This window comes from Protopterus annectens, chromosome 10.part0 (genome assembly GCF_019279795.1).
Source record: "Protopterus annectens isolate FY-2018-M chromosome 10.part0, PAN1.0, whole genome shotgun sequence".
Classification (NCBI taxonomy): Eukaryota; Metazoa; Chordata; order Ceratodontiformes; family Protopteridae; genus Protopterus; species Protopterus annectens.
In genome coordinates this window covers 843631984-843646745 of record NC_056744.1, presented here as the reverse complement: position 1 = coordinate 843646745, position 14762 = coordinate 843631984, and positions in this window count along the sequence as shown.

Genomic DNA, 14762 nt, shown 5'->3' with positions numbered 1-14762 from the left:
ATTTGTTCACAGTTCTAAATCACCTGGTTACGTAGCACCACGTAGAATGGGTAGTCAAACAGACATCCGCGATTGGGGAACATACAGCAGCAGTCAAAACCACTGGCCAGTTGGACACAGTCCAGCAACATCTAACTTTACATATGCACACTGGTGTCCATTGAAGGACCCAAAAATACATTCTCACAGAACTCCCTCCAGCCGTTTCCGAACAACAGATGATGCTATAGCCGTGACTACGGCAGAGTTAGACATATGCACCACCAGCGTGTTTAAGGTTGATGACAAGTGTCCATGAAATGCAGGACATATGAACAGAAATACCCAGATCGACGTGTCCATACATGTGCGTCCACATCCCAGTCACGCACACATGAAGGATGTGTAATGGGTACTGTCGAGGGTTGCAGCCATGGGATCTTGGGTATGCAGAAATGGGGCTCGGTGTTGTTTGGCAGGTAATCCGTTGTCCCGCCCCGTGGGAGGGATGTGGGCATAGTACCTGCCTTACTCCCCACTAATAATGCAAAGCATCCACCGGAGAATGCTAAATGCAGGTGTGAAATGTGTACAGCCCTATACCAGTGTCCAGTAGGCAATTCACATGGATGGACAAGCGTACGACCAAGATGGCACCCATAACTGCAAACCCGGTGGAATTACACTGCCGCAGTAAGGCATTACACAGGAAATACACATAGGGACTACAGTTGACATTCCCCATACAAAGTCGGACCGCTGTGCGAACACCGGCGTACACAGCACTCAATCTGCCAGCAACAAAATGGGGAGCACTCGCTACCATACAGCGGAACAGATGGGCGACCTGTGGAACACATACTAATGGCACACCAACAACGTCAACTAGGATATGTAAACTATGGCGTCCCCACCTATAAAGAAAGCATGCTTCAATGAATACATAGGGGATCAACATGTTCCGGTGGTGTTATGTTGAAAATACAGTGACGGATATGTCCTATTGGGACGTCTGAGGTTTATTTAAAGCAGTTGCTAACCTGCATCTTTGGATATACACCATTTATTCACAGTTCTAAAACACTGGTTTACGTAGCACCACGTAGAATTGGTAGTCAAACAGACATCCACGATTGGGGAACATACAGCAGCTGTCAAAACCACTGGCCAGTTGGACACAGTCCAGCAACATCTAACTTTAAATCTGCACATTTGTGTCCATTGTAGGACCCAAAAATACCTTCTAACAGAACTCTATCCAGCCCTTTCCGACCACCAGATGATGCGATAGCCGTGACTACGGCACAGTTAGACATATGCACCACCAGCGTGTTTAAGGTTGATGACAGGTATCCATGAAATGCAGGACATATGAACAGAACTCCCCAGATCGACGTGTCCATACATGTGCGTCCACATCCCAGTCCCGCATGCATGAAGGATGTGTAATGGGTACTGTCGAGGGTTGCAGCCATGGGATCTTGGGTATGCAGAAATGGGGCTCAGTGTTGTTTGGCAGATAATCCGTTGTCCCGCCCCGTGGGAGGGATGTGGGTGTAGCACATGACCTACTCCCCACTAATAATGCAAAGCATCCACCGGATAATGCTAAATGCAGGTGTGGAATGTGTACAGGCCATAACAGTGTCCAGTAGGCAATCCCCATGGATGGACAGGCCTACGACCAGGATGGCACGCATACCTGCAAGCCCGGTGGAATTACACAGCTGCAGTAAGGCATAACACAGGAAATGCAGATGGAAACTACAGTAGACACTCCCCATAGAAATCCAGACCGCCGTGCAAATACCGGGCGCACACAGCACTCAATCTGCCAGCAACAACATGGGGATTACTCGCTGCCATACTGCGGAACAAATGGGCGACCAGTGGAACACATACCAATGGCACACCAACAACGTCAACTAGGAAGGTCATAGGATGTTTAAACACTGGCGTTCCCGCTTATAAAGGACATCCTTCAATGAATCAATAGGGTCTACATGTTCTGGCTGTGTTATATTGACAATGCAGTGGCGTATATGTCCTACTGGGCCTTCTGAGGATTACTTAAAGCAGTTGCCAACCTGCAGCATTACATTAATACCATTTGGGTTAATCGTAGTAGAACATGGGTTTCGTAGCACAACATAATATGTGTAGTCAAACACACATCCGCAAGTGGGGAACATACAGCAGCGGTCACAACCACTGGCCAGATGGACACAGTCCAACATGTTCTACATTTTACATATGCACATTTGTGTCCATTGTAGGACCCAAAAATGTATCCGTACGCAATGTCAACCGGCTGCGATCGGGAGACCCAGATGAAGTGACAGCCGTGACTACGGCACAGCTACATATATGCACCACCAGCGTGTTCAAGGTTGATGACAACTGTCCATGAAATGCAGGACATATGCACCGAAATCCCCAGATTGTCGAGTCCATAGATGTGTGTCCACATCCCATTCCCGCACACATGGAGGATTTGCAATGGGTACTGTCGAGGGTTGCAGCCATGGGATCGTGGGTATGCAGAAATGGGTGTCGGAGTTGATTGGCAGATGATCCGTTGTCCCGCCCGTGTGAGGGATGTGGGTATGGCATATGCGTTACTCCACACTAATAATGCAAATCATCCACCGGAGAATGCTAAATGCAGCTGTGAAATGTGTACAGCCCTATACCAGTGTCCATTAGGCAGTTCCCATGGATGGACAAACGTACGGCCAAGATGGCACCCATAACTGCAAACCTGGTGGAATCACACAGCTGTAGTAAGGCAAAACACAGGGAATACAGATAGGGACTACAGTAGAGACTCCACATACAAAGTCAGACCGCCATGCGAATACCGGCGTACACAGCACTCAATCTGCCAGCAAGTGAATGGGGATCACTCGCTTCCATACCGCTGAACAAATGGGTGACCTGCGGAACACATACTAATGGCACACCAACAACGTCAACTAGGAAGGTTATAGGATGGTTAAGCTATGGCGTACCCACATATAAAGAACATCCTTCAATGAATTAATAGGATCTACATGTTTCGTTTGTGTTAATTTGACAATACAGAGGCGGGAATGTCCCAATGGGATATCTGCGGATTAGTTAAAGCAATTGTTAGCCTGCATCATTGGAATTACAACATTTGGGTTCAGTGGCGGAAAACCCGGTTTACGTAGCACTACATAATATGGGTACTCAAACAGACATCTGTGATTGCTGAACATACAGCAGCAGTCAGACCCACTGGCCAGATGGACACAGTCCAATAAGTTCTACACTTTACATATGCACATTGGTGTCCATTGTAGGACCAAAAAATGTATCCGTATGCAATGTGAACAGGCAGCGATCTAGAGACCCAGAAGAACTGATAGCCGTGACTACGGCACAGCTAGATATGTGCACCACCAGCGTGTTCAAGGTTGATGACAAGTGTCCATGAATTGCACGACATATGAATAGGACTCCCCAGGTTGCCGAGTCCATACATCGCGGCCCACATCCCATTCCCGCACACATGAAGGATGTGCAATGGGTACCGTCGAGGGTTGCAGACATGGAATCGTGGGTATGCAGAAATGGGGCTCGGTGTTGATTGGCAGATAATCCGTCATACCGCCCCGTGGGAGGTATGTGGGCATAGCACATGCGTTACTCCCCACTAATAATGCAAATCATCCACCGGAGAATGCTAAATGCAGCTTTGAAATGTGTACAGCCCTATACCAGTGTCCAGTAGGCATTTCCCATGGACGGACAAACGTACGACCAAGATGGTCACCCATAACTGCAAACCCGGTGTAATTCCACAGCTGCAGTAAGGCATAACACAGAAAATACAGATAGGGACCACAGTACACCCCCCCCCATACAAAGCCAGACCGGCGTAGACAGCACTCAATCTGCCAGCAAGAAAATGGGGTTCACTCGCTTACATACTGCGGAACAAATGGGCGATCTGAGGAACACATAGTAATGGCACACCACCAACGTCAACTAGGAAGGTTATGGGATGGTCAAGCTATGGCGTACCCACATATGAAGAACATCCTTCAATGAATTATTAGGATCCACATGTCATGGTAGTGTTATTTTGACAATACAGTGGTGGATAATTCGTATTGTGACTTCAGAGTATTATGTAAAGCAGTTGCTAACCTGCATCTTTGGATGTACACCATTCGGTGTCAGGTTTGAAAGACCTGGATGTCGTAGCACTACATAATATGTGTAGTCAAACACACACCCGCGATTGGGGAACATACAGCAGCTGTCAAACCCACTGGCCAGATGGACACAGTCCAACAGGTTCTACACTTTACATATGCACATTGGTGTCCATTGTAGGACCCAAACATTTAGCCCTAAGCAAGATAAACGTGATGGAGGAAGCGACGCTGAAGGTGTAACAGCCATGACTACGGCACTGTTAGACATATGCACCACCAGCGTGTTTAAGGTTGATGACAGGTGTCCATGAAACGCAGACCATATGAGCAGAAATACCCATATGGCCGTGCCCATAGATGTGCGTCCACATCTCAGTCCTGCACACATGAAGAATGTATAATGGGTACCGTCGAGGGCTGCAGCCATGGGATCGTGGGTATGCAGAAATGGGGCTCGGTGTTGTTTGGCAGATAATCCGTTGTCCCGCCCGTGGAGGGATGTGGGTATAGAACATGCCTTACCCCCACCAATAATGACAATCATCCACGGAGAATGCTACATGCAGCTGTGAAATGGGTACAGCCCTACCAGTGTCCAGTAGGCATTTCCCAAGGATGGACAAACGTCGCCAAGATGACACCCATAACTGCAAACCTGGTGGAATCACACAGCTGTAGTAAGGCAAAACACAGGAATACACATAGGGACTACAGTAGAGACTCCATACAAAGTCAGACCGCCGAAATACTGGCGTACACAGCACTCAATCTGCCAGAAAGAGAATGGGGATCACTCGCTTCCATACCGCAGAACAAATGGGCGACCTGCGGAACACATACTAATGGCACACCAACAACGTCAAGTAGGAAAGTCATAGGATCCTGAAACTATGGCGTTCACGCTTATAAAGAACATCCTTCAATGAATTCATAGGATCTACATGTTTTGGTTGTGTCAGTTTGACAATACAGTGGCGGACATATCCTAATGGGACATTTGAGGATTACTTAAAGCATCTCCTAGCCTGCATCATTGGATTTACACCATCCGGTTTCCGTTTAGAATACCCTGGTTAATGTAGCACTACATAATATGGGTAGCAAGCAGACATCCGTGATTGGGGAACATACAGCAGCAGTCAAACCCACTAGCCAGATGGACACAGTCCAACAAGGTCTACACTGTACATATGCACAATGGTGTTCATAGTAGGACCCCAGAGATTCATCCGTACGCAATGTCAACCAGCTACGATCGAGAGACCCAGAAGAACTGACAGCAGTGACTACGGTACAGCCAGACATATGCACCCCCAGCGTGTTCAGGGTTGACGACAACTGTCCACGGAATGCAGGACATATGTACAGATATTCCCAGATTGTAGAGTCCATAGAGGTGCGTCCACATCCCATTCCCGCACACATGCCAGATGTGTAATGGGTACCATCGAGGGTTGCAGCCATGGGATCCTGGGTATGCAGAAACGGGGCTCGGTGTTGTTTGGCAGATAATATGTTGTCCCGCACCGTGGGAGGGATGTGGGAGTAGCACGTGCCTTACTCCCCACTGATAGTGCAAAGCATCCACCGGCTAATGCTAAATGCAGGTGTGAAATGTGTACTGCTCCATACCAGTGTCCAGTAGACAATCGCTAGGGATGGACAAGCGTAGGACCAAGATGGCACCCATAACCATGAACCTGGTGTAACCACACAGCTGCAGTGAGGCATAACACAGGAAATACAGATAGGGACAACAATAGACACTCCCCATACAAAGCCAGACTGCTGTGCGAATACCGGCGTACACAGCACTCAATCTGCCAGCACCGAAATGGGGATCACACGCTTCCATACCGCGGAACAAATGGGTGACCTGTGGAACACATACCAATGGCACAATATCAACGTCAGCTAGGAAAGCCATACGATGGTCAAACTATGGCGTTCCCACCAATGAAGAACATCCTTCAGTGAATTAATAGGATTAATGTCAATTGACCATGGAATACAGCTAATCAACAGCAAAGACCCGCTGGCACCTTATGGCACACAAACCAAGTCACACATAGGTAGATGAAACAGTCAACGTAGACATTTTGTCCACGACAGGTCACATATGGTATGCAAAGGTTACTCCATAGACATGTAAGCGCTATCACCCGTAGGCTCCGTGAGACTTACACATAACATAGAAGCATCCAGGCTTTAAATATCCCCCTTACACTTCCATTTGTTACTTTCTATGCAAACAATGAACATGTAACCACAGCATAGAAAGCACAGACGCAATGTTAACCACACACACATGTTAACATCTCAGAAAGCATCCTATTAACACATGTATTATATGATATTGTACTATGCCGAATACTCATCAATCAAAGGTTTAACAATGTATATGGAAGATATGCATAGCATATCACTGTAATACAGCGGTACAGAACTGAAAGAGTGGACAAATGTGTGTCAACTCTACATCGGTACCTAAACTACATTCCCGTTACGGGGGTTTGCCCCACCTGCTTCTCAAAAGAGGCCTCATCAGTGTTCCATCGGTCAGCCCTGGTGTGGCCAACCCTCCACCTACTAATCCATCTAAATCCGCATTCTATAGCATAGCTGATGAGGTCCCCCCTCTGGTATTATAACCTGGACGTCGTAAAACACTGAATGTAGACGTATGTCTTGTGATGTGCCCATATCCGGCCGTAGGCATACGCCAATCCTCCGGCTGCCCAGGGCACCGCACTAGTAGGGCCACCTGTCTAGTAGGTGTGTCATATAGGTATACCAAGATGGGGGCACCATGTGCTGTGGTGGTGGGCGCTATGGAGCCCTACAGTGTAGGGCAGCAGTCGATCTAAGGCCGCTGCCGTAGGAGGGGTAGTACGGTCTGCAGGTATGTGCAGATGTGCACATGAAACAGCGGTCCACAAGGATTACCCATAGTGGCGACACCTGCACAGATGGCTGTAGCGGGACACACACACGGCCATGCTTACAGTACAGGTAGACATACACACACCATAAATAGGCAAGTACACACAAGGTGTATGGCGTGTACGGGTACAGTGTCAGGACAGCAAGGATAGCTGTCTGCCACGATACCCAGCAGATGTCATTAGGGTGTTCTGGAATATGGACGGTGCATGGACAATGAGTGGATATGAAACGTACCACAGTTATATGTGTCAGCCGTGCAAATATGCGATACATGGGAAAGACAGCTGTCCATGCTAGAGCAGCAGTACGGGCACAACATAGGTACGTAGATATACAATGACAGAGATACAGACGGACACATGTGGCAGGCCTTGAGTGTAATGTACACAGCACCACCCCACCACACCATAGCAGTGTGCACGTGGAGAACACGCTACGGCGGTCGCCGACCACAACAGGCACACAAGCAGTACACGAGCTGCGTCCCACCATCCAAAAACACAGGGATGGCGGCAGGATATGAGTGTTCTGTTTAAACCTCAAGGCCATACCCTATGAACCCATGCAGCTGGGAGCATGGACACACACACACACATGTGGCAAGCATGGTGATTGACCACACCCCCACTTACCCAACCGCACAAACGTTTGACACAGGTATGGAATGCGCTACGTGGCCCACCGAACACACCACCATCAGAGGCACATGTACAGGTGGGTGACAACATCCGTAAAGGAATGGCCGCTGATAGCCAAGGTATGTGTTGCAAAGCGTCTAAAAGCATGTTCATCTGCAGAGGCAGCTGGAAACACACACACACACACAGGGAAGGGCCAAGAGTCGAACCTACGCCTATCTACATGAACTCACTACAGCATGAAGCATTTACAGAACACGCTACCGAGATTACTGAGCACAGCGCTGTCAGAGGCATACTTCTAGGTGGGTGACATCACCCGTATGATAATAGCTGGCAATAGCCAAGGTATGTGTTGCGAAGCGTCTAAAAGCATGTTCATCTGCAGAGGCAGCTGGAAACACACACACACAGGGAAGGGCCAAGAGTCGAACCTACGCCTATCTACATGAACTCACTACAGCATGAAGCATTTACAGAACGCTACCGAGATTACTGAGCACAGCGCTGTCAGAGGCATACATCTAGGCGGGTGACATCACCCGTAAGAGAATAGCTGGCAATAGCCAAGGTATGTGTGCGGCGTCTAAAGCATGTTCATCTGCAGAGGCAGCTGGAAACACACACACACACACACACACACACACACACACACACACACACACACACACACACACACACAAGGAAGGGCCGAGAGTCGAACCTATGCCTATCTACATGAACTCACTACAGCATGACGCATTTACAGAACGCACTACCGAGATTACTGAGCACAGCACTGTCAGAGGCATACTTCTAGGCGGGTGACATCACCCGTAAGAGAATAGCTGGCAATAGCCAAGGTATGTGTTGCGAAGCGTCTAAAAGCATGTTCATCTGCAGAGGCAGTTGGAAACACACACACACACACACACACACACAGGGAAGGACCGAGAGTCAAACCTACGCCTATCTACATGAACTCACTACAGCATGAAGCATTTACAGAACGCGCTACCGAGATTACTGAGCACAGCGCTGTCAGAGGCATACTTCTAGGCGGGTGACATCACCCGTAAGAGAATAGCTGGCAATAGCCAAGGTATGTGTTGCGAAGCATCTAAAAGCATGTTCATCTGCAGAGGCAGCTGGAAACACACACACACACACACACACACACACACACAGGGAAGGGCCGAGAGTCGAACCTATGCCTATCTACATGAACTCACTACAGCATGAAGCATTTACAGAACGCGCTACCGAGATTACTGAGCACAGCTGTCAGAGGCATACTTCTAGGTGGGTGACATCACCCGTAAGAGAATAGCTGGCAATAGCCAAGGTATGTGTTGCGAGCGTCTAAAGCATGTTCATCTGCAGAGGCAGCTGGAAACACACACACACACACACACACACACACACAGGAAGGGCCGAGTCGAACCTACGCCTACCTACATGAACTCACTACAGCATGATGCATTTACAGAACGCTACCGGGATTACTGAGCACAGCACTGTCAGGAGGCATACCCCTAGGTGGGTGGTATCATCTGCAGAGGCAATGCGTCCGATAGGGAATGAAGACAGAGTGCGCAGTCACGCAGCCTGTTACCATCCCAAGATGGCCGTACAGTAACACGGTAGTGCTGCAGTCGGGAATACCAAATAACTACTGATCAGTACATCACGACATGAATACGGGATGCACCAAATGACAGTATACCCTATAAGAGGGCATCCGGCGTGCAGGATGTAGGCAGCCAATGTGGCATGACAGCCACATATGAGTCACCTGGATGGTCACCATGGCTATGCAGGATGTCATTGGCCATGGCTACACGCCTAGTAGCAGACATCGCTGCCGACTGTCGTGTGTACCCCCGGCGGGTGTACTGGCCATGCCTCTCACACCTAGCGGTTGCAAAGGGGAGACAGACATGCTCACAGGGTATCAACGCAGTCGGGCGCGGTGTGCACTGTACTGTGTGTCTATCTACACAGCTGCTTACTGGGCATGCTCAGACACTTAGACTCGGCACAGAGCAGACATGCATACACATGGTGCGACGGCATGGGTGGCAGACTGTGGACCGTCGTGTGTGTCCAGCCACACAACAGCAACCCGGCCATGCCACAGATGCGGCCATTGCGAAGGGGAAACAGGCATGCACCCGGGGTATCAATGCAGTCGGGCGCGGTGTGCACTGTACTGTGTGTCCATCTACACAGCTGCTTACTGGGCATGCTCAGACACTTAGACTCGGCACAGAGCAGACATGCATACACATGGTGCGACGGCATGGGTGGCAGACTGTGGACCATCGTGTGTGTCCAGCCACACAACAGCAACCCGGCCATGCCACAGACGTGGCCGTTGCGAAGGGGAAACAGGCATGCACCCGGGGTATCAATGCAGTCGGGCGCGGTGTGCACTGTACTGTGTGTCCATCTACACAGCTGCTTACTGGGCATGCTCAGACACTTAGACTCGGCACAGAGCAGACATGCATACACATGGTGCGACGGCATGGGTGGCAGACTGTGGACCGTCGTGTGTGTCCAGCCACACAACAGCAACCCGGCCATGCCACAGACGTGGCCATTGCAGCGGGGAATATCCAGGTGCAATTAACCATGGGTAGGACTGCCCTACAGTTTGTTACATGCTACAGACCACCCTCCCAAACTCAGGATACCTGCACAGCCGTCCTGAGGACACTGGTGAGTGTGCATGCTCTCACAACAGTGCCGTACTGGGTGACGTCAACCACCCATACATAGACCGAGAACATTACCCAAGACACAACACCCTACGCCACAGGTTCCAGGTGTTCATACACCTGACTGCTGTGAAACAGCCATGCACCATACCCACTAGGGGGGGATGTATACCAGTTCTGATCATCACACATGGGGAGGATATGCTCCACACCGGATGTACATCCCTCAATGGTGATGTCAGACCGTATAGTGGATCCACTGGTAATCCACATCCTGGACCCAACACCGGCATGGGAGACCTAAGTGACGACCTCTCCACAGCAAACCACACACGTCATACGACCGGTGTGGTACCCTACAAGGCCTCCATGCCAGTGGTAAACACAGGCCGCACTGCTGAAACCCTTACGAATGCCTTCTCTGAGCACCCCCAGGGATGTCTGCACCAAGCGATCATGATAACATCAGGACCTTGTCCACCGAAGGCAGGCACATGGTCTGGTGGACCCCAGCCACTGACAAACTGTACAACAACAGTTGGAGCTAATACATGACAGAGCAATATCAGTACCAGGGAAGGCATCACTCATTAATACCGGCGTTAACATACGGTCACACATACAATCATCCAAGGCCGCTTGTGGGAGTGGTACTGCAGAGGGCACATGAGACAACCATAGGGCCTTCCTTAGCTGTGGTAGGGACATGGGTGGGAGCGCACAGTCATGCCCGGAATTAATCCAGAATGGTACAATGGTCACTGAACCCACAGACATTGTCAACAAACCAGCGGACATGTTCCATGCATACATCCACCCCCCCCCCCAAGAGGGGACGTATCCATCCCACCAGAGTCTAGCCTCCCAAACATCTCGTATGCCCTGGAGTGATCTGATATCTGTTAGGCGGTGAACACAGCACCAATGGGCCCAGATGGTGTCCCTGGCTGTGTGCTACCCAACCTCATTGAGGCCCTCGCCCCACACATAAGGCCGCTGTGTCATGTTAGCCTTACTACGGGCTAGGTCCCCGCTGGATGGCATATGGCAGCTGTGGTCCCACTACACCAGGGTAGTGCTCTTATGGACTGTAGACATTCCTGCCCTATCAGCTTCACAAGCCTTGTCTGCAAAGCTGCGGGGAGGTCCATACTGGGGCCCATGAATACAGACAGTGGTGTACAGCCAATACTGGAACATACCCACAACGACTTAGTCAAGGGCAGATCCTGCCTCCCAAACCTGCTTGGCCTGTCTGGAGGGGTCACTAAGGCCATTGATGGGGGTACGTCGGTTTGCACAGACTACCATGACCTGGCGGGAGCGTTCAAACCACACTCCACGTGGGACTCATGGAAAGGCTCGCCAGCGTACATGTGGGGACATATGTCACACAATAGTTTTCAGAATGGATGGAGGTCACACCACACAGGGTTTGTGTTCCTGGTGCCGTGTCAGACTCCAAGCTGGTCTCGAGTGGAGGCCCACAGGGCTCAGTCCTGGGCCCCCTCCCGTTCGGCATTCGACCTTCCAATGTGCATGCAAACATAGGGGGATTGTGGCAGACAAGGTATGCAGATGACTGCACACCGGCCACCATACCCAACACCCCATCTGACACGGACATCCACCTGGGGCCTCATAGACATGGATAACTGGTGCCAGAGCCATGGCCTGCTGCTACATGCCAGGGAAGGTGCAGACCTACCCAGTGGGAAGGACATGTTCGCCCCGACGTAACATGTAGGTGGTAATCCATTCAACATGGTGGACATGTTCAGGGACATGGGTACCACACCTGTCGGTAACCTCTGTCAACACACACAATGCCAATGTGGTTGGGAAGACATTCCACTGTGGCCACCTGGTCAGGAAGGAATCACATCCACATCAGGGAGTTCATTGTACCCCTGTACACTTCACACATCAGACCAATGATTGCGTACAATGGCACATCTGGGCTGAACCTAACCTGACACCTGCAGCACTCAGAAGGACCACAAACGTTCCACGACACGGGGATAAAGGTGCTGGGACATGTGTCACACGCTGCCCGACCAAGGGGACTCTGGCTGTATAGCTTCCCAGCACGTCTGCTCTGTGGTGATCTGTGCCTGACATACACGGCCATGTCCGACCTGGGTGACATGGACATGTTCCACCTCCTAGGCTCCAGGCAAACACGGGCACAGAAGCGACTGTCAGAAACCTCACCACGAAGATGAATAGGACGTGCTGGGGGAACAGGGTTAACGCCCAGAGACCCCCTACAACATGGAGAGGATTGCCAGCCCATGTGAAGCAGAGGCCCTGACTGACTTTGTCCAGGAGTAATCATGACGTGTGGATGTGTGATCATAGGTATGCGCCAGGCATCAACTCTGTGTCAGTGCTGGACAGGGGGACAGCAGACCGATGGATGTGGTATCCTCATCCTAAGGGGTGTTAGCAGCCACACACACTCTGGCTAGGATTACACACATGCCGTAGGGCACATAGCCTGGTATGTACATGTGCGCCTATGTACCTATGTAGGGGTCCATGCAGGTTGCGGGTACCTGTGGTGTGCTGATATTGCCAGATGTGCCTGTGGGTACCCCACAGCTACACGTGGGGGACTGATAACAGTGCTCCCAGTAGGCACATGCAAGTACACCATAATTGGCATACGGGTTAACTGAACCAACATGGTGCTACACATGTAACCGCCACGCATACCATGTACACAAAACAATGAATGCTTCACCTGCACTACATGGTATGTCTGCTGCATGATGTCAGTGCACGACCCACGTCACATACGCACCTGTCACCTGCCATACACAACCACCGCAACATAAACATTGCGTACTATGCGGACACAGGTATCACATACACCTCTCACTATCTTGTCCACCCTGTGCATCAGAATATGTTTGCATAACCGTGCACCGATAGTGTAGATCACGGTTCTGCGGCAGAGGCTTCATCATATGCACAGGGTGATATGTGTGCCACGGGCATAGGCTGTACCAATGGATGACATCATGTGTGTGTGTAAGGGCCTGTACATTTACTGGGCATGACTGTGCAGAATGCATGTGGATGTGGTGGAGCCCTACAGTTGTGTCTGCTGTGTGTGGGTATGTGTGTACACAGTTCAGTCATCTGTGATGCCTACACGGGGTATACTTGGCAGCCCCAGACTGTACAGTGCAGGTGGTACGGCTCACTGTGTCCGCCTGCGGCCACGTGACCCGTGCCTGCCTGGGGTCGCACGGGCACTACCGGGTGGAGGTATAGAGTGGCCACTCTCTGATGACACATGTCCGCACTGGGACCATCCAGGGCCACGTCCACGTGGCCTGCTGTGTCCTGGTGTGGTTGGTGTAGCAGCAGCTGCACTGCTGCTGCTACCAGCACTGTGTGAGTGGGCATGGGAGGTGGCACGCACACGTCGACCTGCACTAGGTGGTGTTGCTGGCCTACGCCCATGTGCCCTACGCCTCACCCCTACCAGGTGGTCCAGCACGGACAGCTCACGCTCGCGGATGGCCATGCCTCGGTCGAGGATCCCAACCATCTCACCTAATCTCCTATCCAGAACATCGGCAAGCTGCTGTTGAGCATTCGCCAATGACTGGATGTTCTCATTTAAGGAACGGATTGCGGCCCTCTGCAGCCTCTGCCCTTCCTGGTTCTGCAGTTCGGCACGTGCCTGCACCGCCATTACAGTCTGAAACATGCGTCTGGTTATACCAGCTGCTGCACCCTGTACGGCAGGTGAATGTCTAGCAGTGCTCCTCCTACGAGCAGCACCTGCCACATGCCTGTGTGGCACTTCACCAGTCATTACACTGGCAACATGGTGTGTACCCGCACCTTCTGCAGCCACCACACATTTCTGCTCGGTGCCAACAGACGCTGACTGTCCTTCATCTATGGGCAACGGTGATGTGGTATGTGTCGGCATCTGAACCGTGTGCGGGATGAAGGCGACATAAGTGGGATGTTCTCCAATGGCACAGCCGACCCGTGACGACCCTGCCTGTGCCTCATGCACATGGTCATCACCGCTAGTATCTGTGGGGACACTAGCATCAGATGGACCGCAGGAGGGGAACGCACCTACAGCACCTGTGAATACAAAGACATACCGTAAGTTTCATTACACACACGCAGACACACACGCAGACACACACACACACACACGCAGACACACACACAGACACACACACACACACACACACACACACATGCGGACACACACGCTGACATACACACGCAGACACACACACATGCAGACACATCATGCAGGTGATATTGCAGGT